Genomic DNA, 23,038 nt, shown 5'->3' with positions numbered 1-23,038 from the left:
GAACACATTCTCTGGGCAGGATAATCACTGATGCTTGAGATCAAAGCGCAGATTGCAATACTATATGCATTTACCTAGGAGTAAGTGTCACTGGCCTCAGGCCACTTCCATTTATTGGATATACAGCCCTGTATACCTGAAGGAGCCCCCACCGTTCAGCCCAGACATTAAGATCCAGCGTCAAGGGCCTTCTGGCGGTTTACTCATTGCGAGAAGTGAAGCTACAGGGAATGGGGCAGAGGGCCTTCTTGGTATAGGTGCCCACCTTGTAGAATGCCCTCCCATCAGATGTGAAGACTTTCCTAACATTTAGGAAACATCTGAAGGCAGCCCTGTATAGGGAAGCTTTTTAAGGCTTAAGGTTTTATGTTTTTATATGTGCTGGAAGCAGTTATCCCAGAGTGGCTGGGGTACAAATAATAATAATAATTTATTATTCTGATCTGTTGGCAGGGTGTTGGCAATTTACTGAGCATTCATTATGATTTGTTCTCCCATACTTTCCCTGTCACTTTCCATACTGCAAAAATCCCAGTGCGGAAAGCAAGTCTGTTCAGTTAGATTCCATACCTGCTCTTTACCATACGTTTATCAGGGTGTTTTGCAACAATAAAATACACAATTATAAAAGCAAATCAAACAGTTACAACACCATAAAGCAAGAAAAATGTAAAAACTGAACCAGTTCCATGTATAAAACAACTAAAAGTAATTCCATATACAGTGGTACATCGGGTTACAGATGCTTCAGGTTACAGACTCCACTAACCCAGAAATAGTACCTCGGGTTAAGAACTTTGCTTCAGGATGAGAACAGAAATTGTGCGGCGGCGGCGTGGCGGCAACAGGAGGCCCCATTAACTAAAGTGGTACCTCAGGTTAAGAACGGACCTCCAGAACGAATTAAGTTCTTAACCTGAGGTACCACTGTACAAAAACAATTATAAACAGTTATTGAACAGATGGAGACTTGGATAACTTTGCCAGGATGCTTAGTTAAACCTAAAGACCAGGCACTTAAGCATTTGAGGCATAGTTAACTGACAGCACTATGGTATACAAGTCTACTACCTGAAGGAGCATCTCCACCCCCATCGTTCAGCCCAGACACTGAGGTCCAGCTCTGAGGGCAGCCTGGTGGTTCCTTCACTGCGGAACGCCCTTATCAGATGTCAAGGAAATGAACAATTATCTGACTTTTAGAAGACATCTGAAGGCAGTCCTGTTTAGGGAAGTTTTTAAGGTTTGATGTTTTATTCTGTTTTTAATATTCTGTTGGGAGCCACCCAGAGTGGCTAGGGAAACCCAGCCAGATGGGCAGGGTATAAATAATAAATTACAGTGGTACCTCAGGTTAAGAACTTAATTCCTTCTGGAGGTCCATTCTTAACTGAAACTGTTCTTAACCTGAAGCACCACTTTAGCTAATAGGGCCTCTAGCTGCCGCCACGCCGCCGGAGCACGATTTCTGTTCTCATCCTGAAGCAAAGTTCTTAAACCGAGGTACTATTTCTGGGTTAGAGGAGCCTGTAACCTGAAGCGTATGTAACCCGAGGTACCACTGTATTATTATTAATTATATTACTCAGAAATAAGTCTGTTTTTAATGGAGCTTACTCCCATTACAGGATTGAAGTCTAAGTGTTGCATTAGAGCTGGCAATGGGGAAAAGCAGGGTCCTTGGTACCTTTAACAGATAGATGTACAACGGTTTAAGCCTTTTCTTGCTATGGGAAACAACAGTTATGAGTCAAACTTCATCTCTTCACTTTCTGCCTCCGCAGACATTTTAACATGAGTCCATGGATTTATTTGGGGGTCCTCCACTCCACTAGGAAAAGAGGACACAAATTCACAATAGAAACAAAAAATACACAACTTTTATGCAAATTGTGTCCTCTTTTCCTAGTGGGTTTGAGGGCCCATTTCACACAGTGTACTGGGCCAGAAAATCCTTAGGATGGGTGTCTCTTTAGCTAATGTGGAAACAGGAGACACTGAAAATGACACTGACAACTTTCTCCTACAGTTGCTTGGGCTTGTGCGTTAATTGGGGTATATTCATATTTAATTCCACATGTGTGACACTATCCTCATTTCAAGCCTATTCTAGAAAACAACTTGCCATGTGTGTTAGGCAGCAGCGGGCAAGGTGTACCCAAGGGGGGTAATTATCACTTATTATATTTAAAAGAAAAGGGGAATGTAGCGCTTCACAAATGTTCTGTGATAAACAAGGGTGCCAGAAAAAGCAGTCACTCTTAATACCTCTTGCAGGAAATAATAAGGAAAATTAAGAATACTTGTTTTATTTACATGAGAGTTTATTAAGAGGCACACGAGGAAAGTTGCCATCTGCACAGTCCTTAGTCCTGAGGACACCTATCGCCACCAAAGGAAATAATAATAATATATAATTCTTATTATTTATCTTCACCAACTACTGCCAGTATCAGTGGAAAGGAATGCATGTGTGCTTGGTATTCTGCAGCTCAGAGATAGTCCCTCTTTTATTGGCCTTACCTTTTTGAATCCCTTTCCTGCTGTGAGCGTTGCTTGCCTACACTACAAAAATAGCATAGATAAGCCAGAATGCCCCAGGGGACCAAACAGACCTATTGCCTTAGAGATTGCTCTCAAAGGTCTGCTTTAGCAGATACTGGTTTTCCTCCAAGATACAAGATTCTAACACATTTCAGACCAACATAAAAATTGTGCCAGGCTGACAGAGACAGCATGCACTCAAATACTTCATTCTCAGCCACCAGTCATCGTTCCCGACATCTCTCTTGTTTTTTGGTTGTCTGTGTTGTCAGAGTGAACTCGATTCCTCTCCTTTGAAAAATCTTTGACATAAGCCAAGCCCATCTTTGTCTTATGCTTTTGAAGGTCTTTGTACAAGGAAGTCAGGACCTCTCTGCCCTTCTGTGTTGCAAATAGTGAGCAGAGCTTCATGCCATACAGTCCCTCTCATCACATCTGAATTTGTTAAGAGCCAAAGTAGCTGAACAGACTTTCATCATCCATTTCTGAAGGATAGCAAAAGCTTTTAACTTGCAACTTCCGTGCTTTTTGAAACGATGGTGCGTTCATAAAAGCCTCAATTCTTCATGTCTCTTTGATTCTCCGCTACATCTGTGATTCAGTGCCATCAGTCATGCATGTCCTTCCAGACTGCCTTTGTGGCACACAAATATGGGATATCACCTTGTCCTGGTTCCATAAAGGGAGGCGGGTGGTGCTGTGGTCTAGACCACTGAGCCTCTTGGGCTTGCCAATCAGAAGGTCAACGGTTCGAATCCTCGTGACGGAGTGAGCTCCCATTGCTGTCCTAGCTCCTGCCAACCTAGCAATTCTAAAGCATGCAAGTGCAAGTAGATAGTTACCGCTGTGGCGGGAAGGTAAATGGTCTTCCCATGCGCTCTGGTTTCTGTCAAGGTGTTCCATTGCGCCAGAAGCGACTTAGTCATGCTGGCCACATGACCTTGAAAGCTGTCTGTGGACAAATGATGGCTCCCTTGGCCTGAAAGTGAGATGAGTGCCGCAACCCCATAGTCACCTTTGACTAGACTTAACCATTCAGGTGTCCTTTACCTTTTTTTTACCTGGTTCCATTTCTGAAGGCGGTAGGGGGGTTGTTCTGTGGGGTTTCCTTCTGATACTCTGCAAACAGGCAAAGCACTTCTGGCCTTCATTGCTTAGGCTTGCAATGCTATCCCTACTTACCTGGGAGCATGCCCCAGTGAATTCATAGAATTATAGAGTTGGAAGAGACCACAAGGGCCATCGAGTCCAACCCCCTGCCAAGCAGGAAACACCATCAGAGCACTCCTGACATATGGTTGTCAAGCCTCTGCTTAAAGACCTCCAAAGAAGGAGACTCCACCACACTCCTTGGCAGCAAATTCCACTGTCGAACAGCTCTTACTGTCAGGAAGTTCTTCCTAATGTTTAGGTGGAATCTTCTTTCTTGTAGTTTGGATCCATTGCTCCGTGTCCGCTTCTCTGGAGCAGCAGAAAACAACCTTTCTCCCTCCTCTATGTGACATCCTTTTATATATTTGAACATGGCTATCATATCACCCCTTAACCTCCAATGAAACTTAGTAGAGATGATTAGGATTACCGTGCTTTTCAGCACAAAAAGTAATACCAAAGCAGTTCACACGTTAATATTGTCTCACAGTACTTTAACTCTGTTTTGTGCCATGCTGTTCTTAAGCCCTTTGAAACCAGCAGTGAAAAGTGTTATAAATAATAAATACACTCCTCACTTAAACAGAACTGTTGGGTTTTTAAATCCCAGAATTCATGTTAACTGGAGAGTATGCCTAACCTAAACCATGCTTTCTAGCACGTAAACCCCACTGAATTCTCTCTCTCTTTCTGTATGAGATAGATAGGGATGAGTGGGAATCAACTGCCATTTTTGTCATGTGAGCAACACAAATAAAAACAGATAAAAACTGATCTTTTTAATCTAGTGAAGCCCCCCTCCCGATGTTGAGACTTTACGGCCAATGTTTATCCTTTTCTATGCAGGCACACATATACACCCAGGAAACTAATGTGAGATATTAATAGTAGATGAGCTGCTACCAGTGGAAGTGATTATATTTTCTCAATACTTGGTAGATGCCTCGGCAGTTCTTGAAAAGCAGCCAGAGTTTCTTTGGCCAACTTATTTGTAGGCGAGCCATTATATACAATGTAGTGTGGAAGGAAGAAAAAGAGAAGTTAATTCTTTTTGGTAGTGAAATAGTGCCTGCATAATTCTCCCAGACACTGCTCCTTGTGCCTTTGAAAATATTCCTTTACTTGCAAAGGAAAATGAGGATGTCTCTGCAAACATTGTGTCTGTAATTTGCTGCTGTGGTGGCAAATTACTTATTCTTTATGCTTCTAGGGGAAAAAGGGAATTAAAAAAAAGAAGTCGTCCTAGATGCATTGTCTGAATGGCATGTCCAATTCAAAAGAGGTGAGTGGATGGGAATGTGAACATTTTGTAGATGCTACAGAAATTCAGACAGGAAGGTACCTCGTGCATAATGTTCCCAAAGCTGAATATACAGCAGGAATGGCCAGTGAGGACCAACAATCTAAATTAAATGCAGTACCCTTTAAAGACTCTGGGTGACACCCAACTAAATCATATGCAGAATAGACCCACTGAACTGGACTTACAGTAAGAAATAAAGTGGAATCTGATCCCCTGGCCTGGACACAAATAGGAAGACATGTAGGGGGTGCCTGTTGATGGCAAGAGCGAGGTTGGTGAGGCATTGCCCTATATGCCCTAATGAACAAGCCTGGACTGCATTTAGGGCTGCTACAGCCTTTGTGTGTTTTTCTCCCCCCCCCTTCAGCTTTATGACTCACCTCCCATTTTCAATCCTTTTGCTTTCCATTTTTGTGGTACCGTGGTACCTCTGGTTACGTATTTAATTCGTTTCAGAGGTCCGTTCTTAACCTGAAACTGTTCTCAACCTGAAGCACCACTTTAGCTAATGGGGCCTCCCACTGCTGCCGCACCGCCGGAGCACGATTTCTGTTCTTATCCTGAAGCAAAGTTCTTAACCCGAGGTACTATTTCTGGGTTAGCGGAGTCTGTAACCTGAAGCGTATGTAACCTGAGGTACCACTTTTAGATCACAGGGATGTTACCTTCATTGCTCTTTGTATAGTACCTGCTGATTGTGGCTGTTCAAAAACATTAGCTTTTACTCCCGCTACAAAGTAAGTTTTAACTCTCACACCGGTGGCTACCAAACTTTTCAGGCCACTGGGCTTATATGGCATTTTGAGAAAAGGTCATCGTTGCCTACCACAAAATGGCTGCCAAATGACCACCATATCTAAGAGCCGAAAAAGGAAGGGGTGTAAAATGGTGCGCCCTTCAAGCCCTCCCCCACAAATGGAAAACAAAGGCACCTACACCAGGCGCTACACCAAGTTTACTCACTCACAATGAATACTTGCTCTTTGCACCTCTCCTCAAGGGTGGGTGGGTGTCTGGCCCTGGTATCCACTGAAATATGGGCATGCTTAAGCTGTTCAGTGTAGGCAAGCTTAAACCAGTACAAATAGGTACTGGGCAGGAACAGAAAGTAGGAGATACTGGGGGACACACCGTACTCTACATACTTGGTTCTCCAGAATGTTGCTCTGGAACGCATTAGTGGACTGGTACATTATGGTACAGGTCATCCCTTTTGTTTGCTACAGAACAGAAGCACTGCGCGCACACCATTAATTTAGCAAGCAACAATTTTGACAGTTCCAATTATGGTATTTGTGTCAAGACAAAACCTGTTTCTACCTGTGTCTGCTGGCCACTTCAAGAAAATTATTGCTGCCTGGCACATCTTTTGCTTTCTGATTGTTTGCTAGGCTCCACTGAGCAATTGCTTCATGTGCTTCCACAATGAATTTGTGTGGTGTTCTCTAGCTCGGTTCAGTTGTGACATCTTCACAAACAGCAAGGGAGTTTCCTGGTGCAGACACTCTGACAGGCAAAGTTATATTATAATAAATGCAGAGCTCAACTTCTACCTCCCTCTTCCACATGCCTGTGGCAACAGGCATGATTTAGCCCATGAGTCACTCCATTAGTTGCATCAGGAGCCGAATACTACACAAACATGGCACAGGTCAAATGATCTCACAGGTGCAGATGGACTTGGCCAAGTACAATGCACTCATTTTAAAGTAAGGACAGCATGAATGAAAATAAAATCATTTGTTGTCTTGTGGACAAAAATCTGCACTCCTAGTATCACACACGTACATGCACACACACACAAGTTTTGTAATGCAAGCAGAACTAGAACACTTTCAGATTGAAAAATGAATTCTGAAAATATTTTTTAAATGTTTGTGTTGGGAAGTTTGGTGTGTGTGTATGTGATGGTGGATAATTAAATATGGTGGCAATAAAGACAGAGGCCCTTTGGGTGAGTGCATCCCAGATCAGGGAATCAGGGATATTGTCTGTTCTGGACAGGGCTGAACTTTCCCCTTAGAAACGTTAAGTAGTTGCCCTTGGAGCCATCATTGTCACTTGTGTCCCAGAGAGTTGCATCAGCCCTTAAGCGTGGTTTGGAAGTCGCAGTTGGTACAGAATGCTGATCTAGGTCTACCTACTATTGCATTCTAGACCATTCATGTTAACCACTCCTGAAGGTATTGCTCTGCTTTCCAATTTGCTGCAGAGCTAAGTTTAAGGTTCTGTTATCATCCAATAAAGCCTTGAACAACTAGAACTTAATTACCTGAGAAAATGCTTCCTCCCACGTGAACCTACCTGTGCACCGAGGTCTGTAGAAGAGCTGCTCTAGGTGGAACTATGGCTGCTCTGATCCACCTTGCATTAACAGGGAAATGGCTTCCTCTGCAGTGACCGTCTCCCCTCACAGATCGGGTGAGCAACCTCCATAATGTGCTTTTGTCAGCAGTTAAATATGTTTCTTCATTGTTGATCACTGGTTCATTAATTCCTTTTTATCATCATGCTTATTCTGTGACTCTCTCTGTGTGCTTTGCTTGGTGCTTAATGTTTTAATCATGTTGCACAACACTTTGGTATGCCACATGAAAAGCTGTATAGAAATCCCTTTTGTAAACAGATATGTTCAATTCCAGGTATAACTGCAGTATAACTTTTGTATAGCGCAGGGAGACCACAGTGGCAGTAATATGGTCAAAACTATTAGAATGGATGGCCCTTTTGGCTTGTAGAACAAGCAATGAACATTCTCAGTATTAATTGCTTCTCACCCACCGCTTTCAAGACTCAGGGCTAGCCAATTCCGCTTTACTCATACAGTGTATTTTCTATTTAAAAGCAGTGCTTCATATTTTTAAAATCTCTAAGTGGTGTGCACTATGTACAATATAAAACATCACCCTTTAAAAAGGCAACCTGAAACCAATAAAACATTATAAAAACAAGGAAAGACAGAAATTCAGGGAACTTGTACATTGGAGTCCTATCTGAAGAATCAGGGAAATCTTGGGCAAAATAAATATTTACAAGGCATCTGAAGCAACTGGGGACTGCTGATTCAGGTATGACAGATGGAAAGGCATTCCACAACACAGAAGCAATAGCAGAAAATGCCTGTTTTGGGGTTACAGCCATGTGGTATTCTGTAGGGTAGTGTTACAAGTAGAATTTCCCCAGGTGATCTAGGTGACCATCGTGATCTATACAGGGGCACACAGCCATGCAGGCATATGGGTATGTATTTATTTAAAGCATTTATACACTACCCTTCGTCAAAAACTATTTCTAGATGTTTCACATATAACAGCCCCATAACCCTGTGAAACAAAGAGATAAAAGTTTACAGTTGCACCATACTTAAAACATTCTTCAAAGAATACAAAGGATTTCCACCTGCTACCTGGAAGGTAATACTACTAGCATGGGACCAGGTGAGAGTCTCCCAGGGAAAAGCATCCCATCACTGGAGTAATACAACCCCCACCAAGTTCTTTCTGTAGATCATATCTACTTCATCTCTGAAGGTTAAGGCATCCATAAAAGAGGACCAGCAGAATATCTTCCAAGTGTGGAAGAAACTGATATGTGAGGAGAAACTTTTTCAGATGGATCCCATGTGGTTTGAAGTTAAGTACTGGTGCTTCAAATTGGGCTTGGCAATAAACAGGCAGCCAGCACTATTCTTTTAGAACTTGAGATGTGATCCAAATGAGCTGCACAATCAAAAGTCTGGCTACTGTCATCTGCACTTAGCTGAAACTTCCAAACATCTTCAACAGCAGTCAATGCATCACAGTAATTGGGAAGCTTCAATATAGAGTTTTTAAACAAATGGAAGCTTTAAATTAAAAGAGCAATTCTATGCATGCCTACATAGAATTCCCACTGAACTCAATGGGGTTTACTCCCAGCTAACTGAATTTAGGACTGTAGCCCAAATTTGATTATACCAAGCTTTTGCTGGCATAACATTTCACTATTGTAGTGTGACTCTGTGACAAATGTGTTGGCAAACATATGCATCATGCAAGCATACCTATTAGGAAATTCTGGTTGGCAAGTAGCTTCTTTTTTAGAGCAAACCTGAGTAATAGGTGAGATGACCCTCAGAGGTGACAGAAGAGGATGCTTGGCACCAGCAATTATCTTGTCATCATATATTGCCTGCATAAATTGGTGCCAGTAAAGTTATTAGCAGGCGGCTATAGAATTTTAAACAGAAATAATTTGAAAGTGGACAGAGTGAAGAACAGTAACACAGATCAGATAGGTATTTGTTAATTTAATTTACTTATTTATTTACAGTTAAGCGTCTTGTAAGATATCATATTCACCAATTTGTATTCATCAGCTAGTCACTGATGATCCAACTACATTCAACATATGATTTTTTTCCTTTCTGTCTTCTTCAAAAAAAACCCAACAAAAAACAGGCAGAGGGTGGTCTGCTTAGGACCTCAGCATACAGGGAGGTGAATTGCAGATTTTGGGAATTCCAGCTTGCAAAAGCAGCAAAACTAAAAGTGCCAGCCAACTATGGACCCCTATTTCTGTATTTGTCACTTATTTGTCACCTAGAGGAAGAACAAGGTCATCTGCTATGGGCCAAGGTGTCACAGGGGTAAGATTGTCCCACCTTCACTTCTGTTCCCTAAGTGTGATTGTCATATCTATCAGGGTGGCATGGCTGGAAGTCACTGCTGTCAAACAGCGGTATTGACAAAGTGTGATGATATTCTTGGGACACAACACAGTGGGGAAAGTGGAAAGCCTCTGCCTCTGGAAAGAGGCACATTCTGCTGTTTGTCAAAGCACACCATTTCCTTGGCCATTAGCCTAAGCCATCACCATTACAAGGCCTCAAGTTCATGAGAGCATCACCAAAGAATTAAATGAAAAACTGGACTGTATGGAGGCTGGTTTGAAGTTACCCATCTGGAGGCTGGGTTTAAGAAATAAAAGCAAAGGTGGAAGTGCTTCTTAGCTACAGAAGTGCCTCCTAACTCTCCCGGGTTTGAAGTTCTCATCAGAGAGACCACATAGGTCTTCTCAGAAGATGCAACTTCTACTGAGTTCTGTGAAGCTTCTACCTTGGCAAGTTGGTTAGAACCCAATACATTTGGCCATTTCTCTGTTGTTCAAGGAAAATTTCAGCAGTCTTTTCAGAGATCCCTGGTATAGGATGAAAATTATGAATGGCCCCAGTGTCCTCTACTTCTGCTGCAAATCGTATTGGAGAGTGAACCTACTACCAGGGCCCACTTCGTCATCAACTTTCAAACTGCTCCCCACATTATTTTAGATTCCATTCAGGCACACTTTTACCACAGTGATTTGCATTACAGTTGTTCTTTGTGGAGTGCTGTACTGTGAAAGATGACACCTGCCCTGAGGAGCTGCCAAATACATGTCTAATTCTTCAAATAAAAAAGTCAGAAGTAATACTAGCTTAGAAGAAAGCGAAGCTCTATTGTAAAAGAAAATGTCCTCCCCCACCAAAAATGCGGAGCATTGTTCCCTCAAGGATGCGTAGTCTTGATCATATATGGTTATTATAGATCTCTTGCCCATTTCAGGTTCGTTTGCTGTTAGTTAGAATTAGCTTTGAGTAATTATGTCTTTATTAACTAACATGATCAGTGAAAATAATCTAGGTCCATAATGAAGGTAAAACATGTGGATTCTAACATTGTTCTCTGGATTCTATATTTACTATTAAAAGGGAATAGCATATTCTTAGCTCTTACTGACAAAACCCTCGCTGATGACTTTAGTTCATAGCCTTCTCTACCTTTTCACATACAAATTTTTCAAGCGCTTCTTCTCAGGTAGAATGTTGCTCCTCCCTCTTCACATCTGAAGAGCACCAGCAGGCTTCCTTTTTATTTTCAAGGTAACCTTTACCAACCTTGTCTAGCGACAGAAGGAAAGGGCAAGATTGCACAGGGCGAAAGACTGTTAAGTGAGTGGAAGCTTCAGAGTTTCTTTAAGCTGATGTTTTTACATTTATGACAGCTTGGTACCACTCTTAACCCTATAAGTTTTCTAACAATGGAAATTTTCAAACACAATATTAAAAAAACAACAGTTTATGCCCTTTGTACCACTTGCAAATGTTCTTAATGCAGGAAAGAATATACAGTGGTACCTCGGGTTAAGTACTTAATTCGTTCCGGAGGTCCGTTCTGAACCTAAACCTGTTCTTAACCTGAAGCACTTTAGCTAATGGGGCCTCCTGCTGCTGCCGCGCCGCCGGAGCACGATTTCTGTTCACATCCTGAATCAAAGTTCTTAACCCGAGGTAATATTTCTGGGATAGCGGAGTCTGTAACCTGAAGTGTATGTAACCCGAGGCACCACTGGAAATAGGAACCAACTGGGTGTGGTTTGAAGGCACAAGAGGCCACTGCTTTGCTGAAGCTAAGCAAGTCTGGGTCTAGTCAACATCTGGATAGCCACATGTGTACCACCTTGAATTCCATGATGGACAAATGTAAGAAAACAAAACATGTACATTCTGGTCTGTGCAGCTTTATGTCATGGTATAAACCAATTAAACCACACTGTTAGAACAAGGGAACTTACAGCTAGAAGGAAGGAGGAAGAGGCAGCTGCATGAGGCAAGCTGCAGCTTAAGGACTAAATTTGATGTGAGAGAAAAGCACCTGCACTTTTGGGATGGTTGCCAGTTGAATGTATTATCCATATAAGGTATCTAGCTGGTACCAAATCTATGTGGAACAAATGCTAAACCTGACCTCTGATGCAACCATATGTAGTACTCTATTTGCTACAATTACAACATTGCTAGGTACTTGTTTTCCTGTGACTTTTCTAGGCTAGTGGAACTCATTCCACTTTAGAAAAACACCAGCTCCAAATTATAGGAGCAGGGAGCACAGCAGCTAATCCTCCCTGCCCACTAGCCTATTTCAGCAGATTCACTCCACACATTCTGATTGATGCAGCATCTCACTCTTCAGTCTTACTGCTTTCCATCTGCCCCTTAATTATAGGCTGTCAATGCAACATAGTTACGCAATACCTCTCTGGAACTTTATTAAACTGTTTGGTGCACAAGAGATAACAGCATTTTTTTCATCTGGATAATTAAAACACCATTCTGATAATGTCCCTTTGATTGGGCATGATTGCACAAATACATACACCCTCTACTTCTATTATTGCAGGAGTAATGAGAGACAAGTGTTTTTCTTCCATACCCTGCTGGTTTAAAACAACAAAAAATAAAACCAGAGTTTTTAACATAGTTAAGAACCAGCTACATGTAGAACTCAAAAGGAACAGAACGTAGCAGATGTTAATTCTACGGCAAATGTTATGCATTACACGTCACCGAGACACACCAAAAAAATGCTAGAACGTATTCACACCTCTTGACAGCAACACACCGCACAGAGTTCCTGCCAACTTCTAGCGATGTTCACCTTCAAGTGGCCATATCATCCCTCCCCCCATTTCCCTGTCCCAAGTCAACATTCTGTTGCTAATGAGCATTAAAACCTTCCTAGGTCTGATTTGGGTTTGGTTTTGTCTGCTTGCTTTTTAGGGTATTTCTAGTCACTTGCACATGTGTGAAAGTTGCACGTACTGAGTTCCAGCTCAAAAAAAGCCCTGGTGGTAATAATTTTAAAAAACATTGCAACATCACTTACAACCCAGAATATAAGCTGGTTTTGGACTGGATTTTGTTGTTGTCCCAAGCTTAGTGTTGATGAGGCCCAAACTACAATTGTTGACTCTGCCCATCATTGGCTCAGGTTCCATCTACTGTTGGTCTTCCCATCTTCCATTGTAGTGGTCTCAGTGGGCACCGGACAGCACTGGCTGAGAGTTGCTTAGTCACTGTACGAACAAAGCACTTATAATGTCCGAGTGTGCAAAACCAATCGCCAGATGAGCACACCTCCACCAGGCTTTCCAGTTCTGAATTAGTGAGGGGTCCAAAGAATGGATTAGCTTCAGCAAGAACTGTCTCATGAGACCTTGGACCATTTTCTGTGTCATCACCCACAAAAGTTAAGCATTTTTAGTTAGTTGATCACGTAGGAATACTTATTTGACTTCTGCCTTATCCAGTCCTTAAAGCTTTTAGCCAAGGGTTAGCCTGGTAGCATTTCCCATTGAAAGAACTTTCCAGACTCCTTTGCCTTGTGCTTCACCATGCTCCTAATGTGGTTTTCCTAAAAAGCAATGGTGTATACAGAAGCCCATTCACCTTTTGGATTCTGCCCTAATTTTGGTGCTGGTTTTTCTGGTTTAGACTTTTGTTGTTCCTGTTTTCAGTGAGTACTTGCAGGAAGGGGAGTGGAGAAATCATGCAGGATTTTTTAATTCCTCAGAAGCTCTGTTCAAATTCATTATTTGGCAGTTGCAAGGGACAGAACAAGAGCCTTCTGCTTGCTGGCAGAATAAGGTCTAACGTACCATTACCGGTATTTTAACTCCCTCCTCCCCCTTGAGATGTTCATATTTTTAACTCTGCGGGAGTCTAAACAAAATTTTTAAAAACAAGCATTATTAAAATTATGTAATTACTGGATCCATTTTATTAAATTCAGTCAACAAATCCTAAATTATGTTGGCTTTGATTTTGCTGTTTCACAAGGATTCTACCCTACATGCACCACAGCAATGCTCAGGGCAATCATGCATTTTAAATCTCAATCTTTCACATACTTTTACAACAGCTGTGACTGATGAGTCTAATAGAATCAGGACCAGAGTATTAACCAGTGTTGGGGCCTTTCACTATACTCCCAACATGCACTCCCATTGTAAGTTAATATTAGTACCAATATCAGCTTGCCTTTAAATGGTAATAGCAGCTTCAGGGACTCTATTTTTGCGGGGGCAAAACAAAAAAAGTAACCCCACTTCAGAGTTGCTGAATGTCACCACTAATTTAAGCTTGGCCTTAATAAGGGCAGCAATTGGTGCAATTTTGGGCAACATAAAACATCTGAAAAGAAAGAAACAACCATTGTAGCCTGCTTCAATTGTGACCATTTCCAAAGGGGTAGGATCGCCATACATCCAGGAAATCCCGGACATGTCCTATTTTGGGGGAGCCAACATGCCCATCTGGGGGGGATTTTCATGTTTTAAAGGAAATGTCTGGGTTTCGGGATTGTCCTCTTTTTTGCTCTTCAAGATATGGCAAGGGGTAACCGTGCTAATCTGCTGCAACGAAAACAACGAAGCGTCTTGTAGCATCTTAAAGACTAAGAAAAATAATTATGGCATATGCCACTTCATGAAAAGCATGCAATTCGGGGGGGGGGGATTTCTAACATCGGATGAACTCTCATCTGTGCAAGCTTAATGCCAAAATAAAATTGACTTTAAGGCACAAACACGTGCCTTGCAAGATGGAAGATGGGAGTCCAATTCCTATCAGCTTCAGCCAGCATGACCAATGGTCAGGGATGATAGCAGCTGCAATCCAACACCGCCCCCACTCTTGCTCTAAAGAGCCATAAGACTTCCTTTCCAGTGCAATTTTTCTAGAAAAAGAGGTGCTGGAACTCACAATGAACGCCTCCTTTGTTCTCTTATAATAGCAATGGTGTCCACCTGAGATGAACTGGAACTGAGTTCCAGATGAAAAAAAGCCCTGCTTTTAACCATTATTGACAAACTGATATTGGACTAAGCACTGTCAAAATTAAGTTGTGTGCAACGCAGCTATTACACTTCAAATATTTGTAGCTCAAGATCATTAGATATACATAAAAATGCAATGAGGCTGAAGAATTTATGGAAACAGAAGCAGTCTCCTTGACTACTTGTGTATTATTTGCATACTGTGAATTTCAAAAATAATTTCTCAAACTGCACTGACTGGTAGACTCCCTGCCCCCAGCTTTCCTTAATGGGGGGAGGGGGAATCTTTAGAAATCATACTCCATGCTAAAAAGGTCACTCAACTGAATTATTTACTGAATGGAGGAGAGAAACAAAATCCTGAGATAACAAGCTTAAAAATAAAAACTACCCATAACCCCAAGCATTGATTGATAGGGGATTTTGTGGTGGTTATAATAGAAAAAGAGGTGCAGTCTTATCAGGTAGTGATATTCAATAGCCTGGTTCAGAAACTAACCAAACTGCTTCTGCAACTCTCACAATAGTGATGAAGGTGTGCAGTCCATCCAACACAAAGTACAGTGGTACCTCGGGTTAAGTACTTAATTCTTTCTGGAGATCCGTATTTAACCTGAAACTGTTCTTAACCTGAAGCACCACTTTAGCTAATGGGGCCTCCTGCTGCGGCCGCACCGCCGGAGCATGATTTCTGTTCTCATCCTGAAGCAAAGTTCTTAACCTGAAGCAGTATTTCTGGGTTAGCGGAGTCTGTAACCTGAAGCGTATGTAACCTGAGGTACCACTGTAGTATTAGATGCAGACTCCACGCACATTGGCCCAAACACACTGTATGGGTGATCATCCCACTTTTTATTTTTTAAGGATAAAGATGTGTGTCAATTAGTCCATATAGACTACGCGCTGAAGGGAACAGACATACATTTGCTCCATCTCAGTAGGTGTCTAAATCTGGCCACAGATTTAGATCTAAATGTTACTGACTACTACACAATTTGCTTGTTAACGGTACCTGCATACATTAAACAGATTTTCAGATTCTGTTAACAAGAATTCTGAAATAGCAGAGTTGTGCCAGGTGGGTACACTACATTTAAATATTCAAAGAACCCTCAGTGCTGAGAGGGATATAAAGAGATTGTGGTTTTAAATAACTGGCTCTGCTGCAAAGTTAAGATCGATCTGCCTAGATTAAAAATGAAACCTGTTTGCTAACTGTATATAGAACTGGTTTGCAAAATATCATCTGGAAAGCCAATTTGTGAATACATTATGAAAGCAGCAAAAAGCAAACCGATACTTAACTAGGCTCATGGCAATCATGAGACATTTTGTTGCTGTGATTTTGTGCCAGCTGTGATCAGTATTTTTCAGATATTCAACACTTGGGTGTTTACAAAAGATGCTTTCTTTGAATGCTAGCCCATTCCTTTCTGGACCTGCTGTTTCCTTGTGTACTAGATACTATTGATGAAAGATGACAAACAAGGAACTGGGTTGTATTATGCACACACCCCAATACATTACAAGATCCCTTGTTTTTCATATTTGTCCACTTCAGTATCTCCAGACAAGCACAAATTATGTAAAATGAAAAAGTCTCATTCTATATAGCTGGCTGTCAAAGTTTATTTGTTGTTGCAACAAATCCTGGTCATTTCAGCCAGCAGTAAAAAGAAATATACGTCCTATCCATACTACAGTGGTACCTCGGTTTACGAACTTAATCTGTTCCGTAAGTCCATTCTTAAACTGAAACAGTTCTTAAACCGAGGTGCGCTTTCCCTAATGAGGCCTCCTGCCGCCGGTGCCCTTCCACTGTTCGGCTTCCGTTCTTAGACCGAGGTAAAGTTCACAAACTGAGACACTATTTCCGGTTTTGTGGATTTTGTAAACCAAATCGTTCTTACACCGGACTGTTCTTAAACCGAGGTACCACTGTATTCAGAATGTGCCTAGATACACCATTAAAAGACAGTATTAGCCAACTTATACATACATCTATATCTTGAAATGCAAACCAAAGCACATGAGTTTCTATATTTCATTGATGATCAGATCTTTACAGTACACCATATTATCCTTGAGGAATGCTCCATAATTCTATATTTTAATGGAAAAGATATTAATGAAATAATTATTCTGTCATAATACAAGAAAATTGCAGAAGAGTCTTAGAATTGTAGGTAATTTTATAACAACACTTTATTGTTGATATGCTGCCCATCTGACTGGGTTACCCCAGCCACTCTGGGCAGCTTCCAACAAATCAAAACACAATACAATTAAAACACAATGTTCAGTGTTAACCTAATGGAGGCTCCGATATTCACCCCCAACAGGTTATTCCACATTAATAATATCATATCAGAAATAATGGAAGAAATCTAAAAGTAACATTAAAAAACCTGCCACAAAACATGAAAGGCAATACAGAACAACCTGTCCTCAATAACAAGAGCAGCAGTTGTAACTGTGTACAAAATAATAAAGCTCTACAAAAATTATTCATGTGGTTAGAATCACTGGAAAGAGAATATAAAAGGGGAATTTCCAAGAAATACTGCAGTAAGGACAGTATCATGATAAGAATGCACTGATGTCACACATTTAAATTTGCTCACTGCATTAACAAAACTACGCTAGTTGGTTTAAAAACACTATTATAGGTTTATAGTATGTTGTAAATTCATATTTGTGACTCCCCCCAGGTATTTTTTTTTTGGGGGGGGGGGAGTTCATATATAGGCTCAACCTAAAATAGCAACCCCTTCCTTATTTGCACAGCTGCAGCATTTCAACCAATGTGAAACCTTGACTATTTAGGACAGGCATAGGCAAACTCGGCCATCCAGATGTTTTGGAACTACAGTTCCCATCATCCCTGACTACTCGTCCTGTTAGCTAGGAGGGCCGAGTTTGCCTATGCCTGATTTAGGATATTGTACCATTTCTCAAACCACAATGACTGTATTGCTTGAATCTCTGGCCCGCATTGACAATGATCAGCAGTGCCAACTTCACAATACGGTCCTTCCTCCTGCAAACAAGGGGAATTCCTGACTTAAAAGATCACTTATTTAATGGCTGTTTTTCATTCCAAGATTTTCCCCTTCAGAACCTTTCCATAAAAGCCAATTCCACTAATGTCTTTTTTTACTTTCCCCGAATGATTTTCACTGGTGGATTAAAAAGCAGCAGCTACCTCTCAAGATCTGTACATGAGCTTCCTTGGAATAATATGATGAAACTCTAGGAAATACCCGAATGAGACTTTGTGGCACAGATCATAGCACATACCTAAAGTTCATGTTGTTAATATCCTAGAATATTACCAACTTCCTAATGTAGCAATAGTACAGTGGACGCTCGGGTTGCAAACTTGATCTGTGCGGGATGTACATTCACAACCTGCAGTGTTCACAACCCCGCAGCGGCGCGTGGGTTGCATTTCGGCACTTCTGCGCATCGCAAAGCATGATTTGGTACTTCTGCGCATGCGCGACTGCTGAAACCCGGAAGTAACCCATTCCAGTACTTCCGGGTTTCGGCGGTACATAACCCGAAAAAACGCAACCTGAAGCATCTGCAACCCGAGGTATGACTGTAGTAGTAGTTATTGATGTTTTAAACCCTTGAATTAGGGGGGAATTAGGGAATTAGGGGGGATTAGAATATGCCCTGAATATAAATTATGGATGTTTCAATATTAAATGTGACAAAATGTTTACCACATCAAAAGTGTTGTGCAACAGTTGACTATATATTGTGGCATGGACCTTCATATGCAAGAGACCACTGCATTTGTTTCTAAAGGTAAAGGTACCCCTGACCGTTAGGTCCAGTCGCGGTCGACTCTGGGGTTGCGTGCACATCTCGCTCTATAGGCTGAGGGAGCCAGCGTTTGTCCACGGACAGCTTCCGGGTCATGTGGCCAGCATGACTAAGAGCAGCGCACGGAAACGCCGTTTACCTTCCCATTGGAGCGGTACCTATTATCTACTTGCACTTGACGTGCTTTTGAACTGCTAGGTGGGCAGGAGCTGGGACAGAACAATGGGAGCTCACCCCGTCACGGTGTTTCTACATGGGCTTTATAGATCCAACCTAACTTTACCATGTTTAATAAACCTCATAGCCTGTCATAAATAAATAAGCATTTTACATCTACTTAAAACATTTTTCTCACCAAATACCACAAAGCGAAGAAAGTTGCTCCCCCCTCCCCGTTTCGTCATTAATTCAGCACTTCCAAGTATGAAGACTAGCCCATTTCCTCCCACAGACTATCCTTGTCCACTGGAGTCCCCTCACCTCTCTTTAGAGAGCTAGAGTCAGTATAAATCAGAGTTGCTTTCGAGATGGAATCCTCTGACCACAAGCACAGTTCTCGCTGCTCTGGCCAGACATCATCTGATTTAGCATCACTGTACCATCTCTGCCTGAAATGCTTTTTCCTGGAGACACAAAGAGGGGGTTATAGCTGTCTTGGGCATGAATATTCTGATTTGTTGCGAGTGATATTAGAAAAGCTTGACACAATGTTTTAAAGCACGATGTATGACATTTGGGGCCAAGGCTGATAGGTGCCCATAAACAGCGCTGCTGTAAAACTCTCAGAGGCCTGAAAGAGACCAAGGTGGACAGATCACACCTAATATCCACTAGCCTATTCTTATTCCGCAAATTCATTGATGCTGGAGTTCTACACACACATTTACCTGGGAGTTAGTCCTGCTGAAGTTTATGGGGCTTATTTCTGAGTAAACATATGTAGGACTGCATGCTTATATTACATTTCTAATTCCACCTTTCCTGCAAGGAGCTCAAGATGGCTTACATCCGTCTCCCTCTTTTCTTCTCACAACAACCTTGTGAGGTAGGCAGTGATAGAAACTCAAGATGTATAAGCTAGGTGCTAAACGGCTTCTTAAATGAAGGTTTCAGTCTTCAAATGGAATGTCTAGTTGCCATTTTGGGGTAAGACAGCTCTAAAGTCTTGTTTTTCTAATGATGGACCGACTGTGATTGATTATCAGTTCAACATCTGACTAGCTTAGATGACTACCTTGAGCTAGGTTTGAGAACTTAAGGAAGAAATGTCACTTAATCCAGGGACAGTCCACATATACCGTATTTTTTGCTCTATGAGACTCACTTTTTCCCTCCCAAAAAATAAGGGGAAATGTGTGTGCGTCTTATGGAGCGAATGCAGGCTGCGCAGCTATCCCAGAAGCCAGAACAGCAAGAGGGATTGCTGCTTTCACTGCGCAGCAATCCCTCTTGCTGTTCTGGCTTCTGAGATTCAGAATATTTTTGTTCTTGTTTTCCTCTTCCAAAAACTAGGTGCGTCTTGTGGTCTGGTGCGTCTTATAGAGCGAGAAATACGGTATGTTGGCCTATCCTACCCCTTTACCCCTTTTTCTTAAAGGTAACATGGCCCATTCATAACATAAGAATATCCTTCACAACTGTGAGCAGGGCAGTGGGGTAGGGTAAGTGAAGACAAGCTACAACATTTAATTATTTGAACCCCAACACTCTAACCACTACACCACACTGCCTCATTGGGAAATGTTTCATTGTCACAAACCAGTGGAATCTGTTTGCTGAAAATCAGCTAAATTATTCAGGTTACAGTTAACTCTAGATTAAGAGCTAGTTCTTCAAACCTCCTCTCCCACTTTCTCATCAGAGGCAGGTCAACATGTCCTATCATCCAAACGTAAGAGAGACCACTTGAGTGAGACACATCCGAACCCACCTATTGCTCATGCCAGTGATGACAAAAGCACAAACTTTTAGAATACCAAACCAATATTATTTTAGACGATAAATGCAGTGCATGTTCCATACTTCAAGGATGTGACTTCAATTCTCACATAACCTTTAAATAATTAAGTTACTTCAAACAGAAATGCTCTTGTACAGCACTTTGCACTAACCTCACATAAATCTGCTGAACGGTATTGAAAGGGAGGAAAATATATCACGAGGATACGTAATCTGCTGTATATTAATAAACTGCAGACCAAATTATTAATACTAATTAGGGGATAGGAAGACGAGCCCCTGGATTTTCTGTAGATTAAGTATACAACCAGCCACGTAACTTGAGGCAATCCTGACAGTTGCCAAAGAACCTACATTCTTCTGTCAGCTCACGTCCAATTATTCAGAACTGCCTTTGATCCGACTTGAAATATGGTGTTGTGAACTGCTGCACAAGCTACAGCTCAGTTCCTTGAGATGACAACACTAAAAATACTATCTTATTGTTTAGCATGCTTTAGTTCCTTTTAAAGTAGCCAGCTGGTCAGGCATGCCTTGAGACAGATTTCTGTCCTTTTGTTGTCACTCCCTAGCATTTAAGGATACAGAGGTTTCAACTAGAACCTGTAGACCTCTGGGTGTTTTGGGGATTCCCAGCTCCCATCAATCCTAGCCAGAATGGCCCAGGCAGGAACCTGTTCTTCATCAACATCTGGAGGGTCACGGGTATCCCACTCCTGCTATAGAACACAAGTAGAACCCTCCTAGTGCGCTACATTGGCTACTTTCCAGTTCTCAACTATGGAGACAACTTACAGATTTGTCAGAAAATCTGCAGTCACATTGGAGTTCTTCAAGAACTCTCAGGTGGATACCATCCCAACCCCGTGATTTGTGAGTTTTAAACTTATCAGCAAGGCATAGAACTTTGTCGCTTGCCAACACAACTTGCTTCCATTTCTAATGCCCTGCCTGCCTGAGAAATAAAGTTCTAAAAAATGGTTCTCGCTGTGCCTTCATCAAAAGATGAAATAACTGAGCTTGTCTGCAATCTCATTTAGCATACCACTGACTCCTTTGTAAAGAATTTGTTGTTGGTCTTAATGTTGTCTGTGATATTTGTCTCTCTTTTTTGCATCCTTGTGGCCTTAGCAGTACTTTTCCCAGTTTGCAAAATATATTCTAACTAAGCTAAGCTTCTATTGTTGTGCCTGAGAAACCCCCAAGGATTCTTGAGAGATCTGGTTGTTACTTTTCTTTTTACCAATTCCTCACCCCCATTATTTTTTTTTTAAAGTTTCCACCTTGAAGTTAAATACAGTACAACTGTGTTAGGCTTCCTTGTCAAATGTTCACTTACATTTATGTTGAATTTAATAACTCTTCGTCTCACACCAGGTCCTGGACACCACTTAACATTAAGTCCAGGGTTCCCTCATTTCTAAATGGTTACAGCATGATCAACTAGAGGACTGCTGACTGGTAAGGAAAAGAAAGATGGCAAAGGCCAACAAATCCATCTGAACCATCCCTACCTGCAGCTTTGCTGACTCTTGAGGTCCGTATTTCATTAAACTGGAAATATTAATTTAGATTGCTGTAGTTTTGCTTGTTTATGTTATAATTGTTTAGCTGTTTGTTGGTCCTGTTTATGTGATTTTGTAGTTTTTGTATAGTTTATCTCTTTTTATTTTTATAGCTTTGTTCCCCATTCTGGAATTGGAAAAAATTGATGAAGAATGGACTATAAACACGGTAAACAACAACAACAGTTGTTGTAAGGTACAGTGGTACCTTGGTTTACGAACTTAATCCATTCTTAAACTGAAACCTTAAACCGAGCCGTGTTTTCCCTAATGAGGCCTCCCACCGATGGTGCCCTTCCACCATTCGGATTCCGTTTAGACCAAGGTAAAGTTTGCAAACCGATACACTACTTCCAATTTTGCGGAGTTCATAAACCGAATCATTCATAAACAGGACTGTTCTTAAACCGAGGTACCACTGTACTGTCGTTTGAGATTTCTTTTAGGAGCAAGATTCAATAATAAAACAGAATTTTATTCTGAAGGCTTGTACAAGATGTGCATATCTTAAGGTCACAAACTGAAAAACCAACTCTAAACGTATTATCCCATGAAATTAAATGGAACATTGTTACAAGAACTGCCTTTGAATCCTGAATAAACTGCCCTTAGATTCAAAGACTCAAAACCCTTACAAAGACTTAAATCTACTTGTAAATGAAACTTTTTAAAAGGATGAAGACAAGTTTTCCCAATACACACGTCTTTATGAAAGTACTGGCAAGTAAAGCAAGCATTTCTCATCTTCACCTCTTCCAGGATCACAGGACTGATGAAACATGTTACATAAAAAGGGGCATATAAAAACCACAACTTCCTTGAAATGTCATTAGTTCAAAAGCAGCTTATTTCCAAAGAGACTTTCAGCCAACTATTCTGTCCCAAAAGGACAAGGTACAGTGGTACCCCGCAAGACGAACGCCTCGCGAGACGAAAAACTCGCAAAACGAAAGGTTTTTTCGTTTTCGAGTTGCCTCGCAAGACGAATTTCCCTATGGGCTTGCTTCGCAAAACGAAGCTTGCCCCGGGGACAGCGGGTCTTCTCTTT

The 23,038-nt window shown here is 41.4% G+C and overlaps 1 long non-coding RNA gene across 1 annotated transcript in view; it reads right to left on the bottom strand.

The window, feature by feature from the left end:
* The window catches only part of LOC308486085, a 47,343-nt gene extending 24,460 nt beyond the window's left edge, over nucleotides 1–22,883 (bottom strand). The window contains exon 1 of the long non-coding RNA XR_013990933.1: nucleotides 19,765–22,883. This is a non-coding gene — a long non-coding RNA (uncharacterized lncRNA). The remainder of the gene's footprint in view (nucleotides 1–19,764) is intronic.
* Nucleotides 22,884–23,038: the final 155 nt, after the last annotated feature.

This window comes from Podarcis pityusensis, assembly GCF_964106645.2.
Source record: "Podarcis pityusensis genome assembly, chromosome: 10".
NCBI classification, from domain to species: domain Eukaryota; kingdom Metazoa; phylum Chordata; class Lepidosauria; order Squamata; family Lacertidae; genus Podarcis; species Podarcis pityusensis.
Note: the sequence above shows the minus strand (reverse complement) of the source record. Positions and strands in the feature narration are given on the sequence as shown.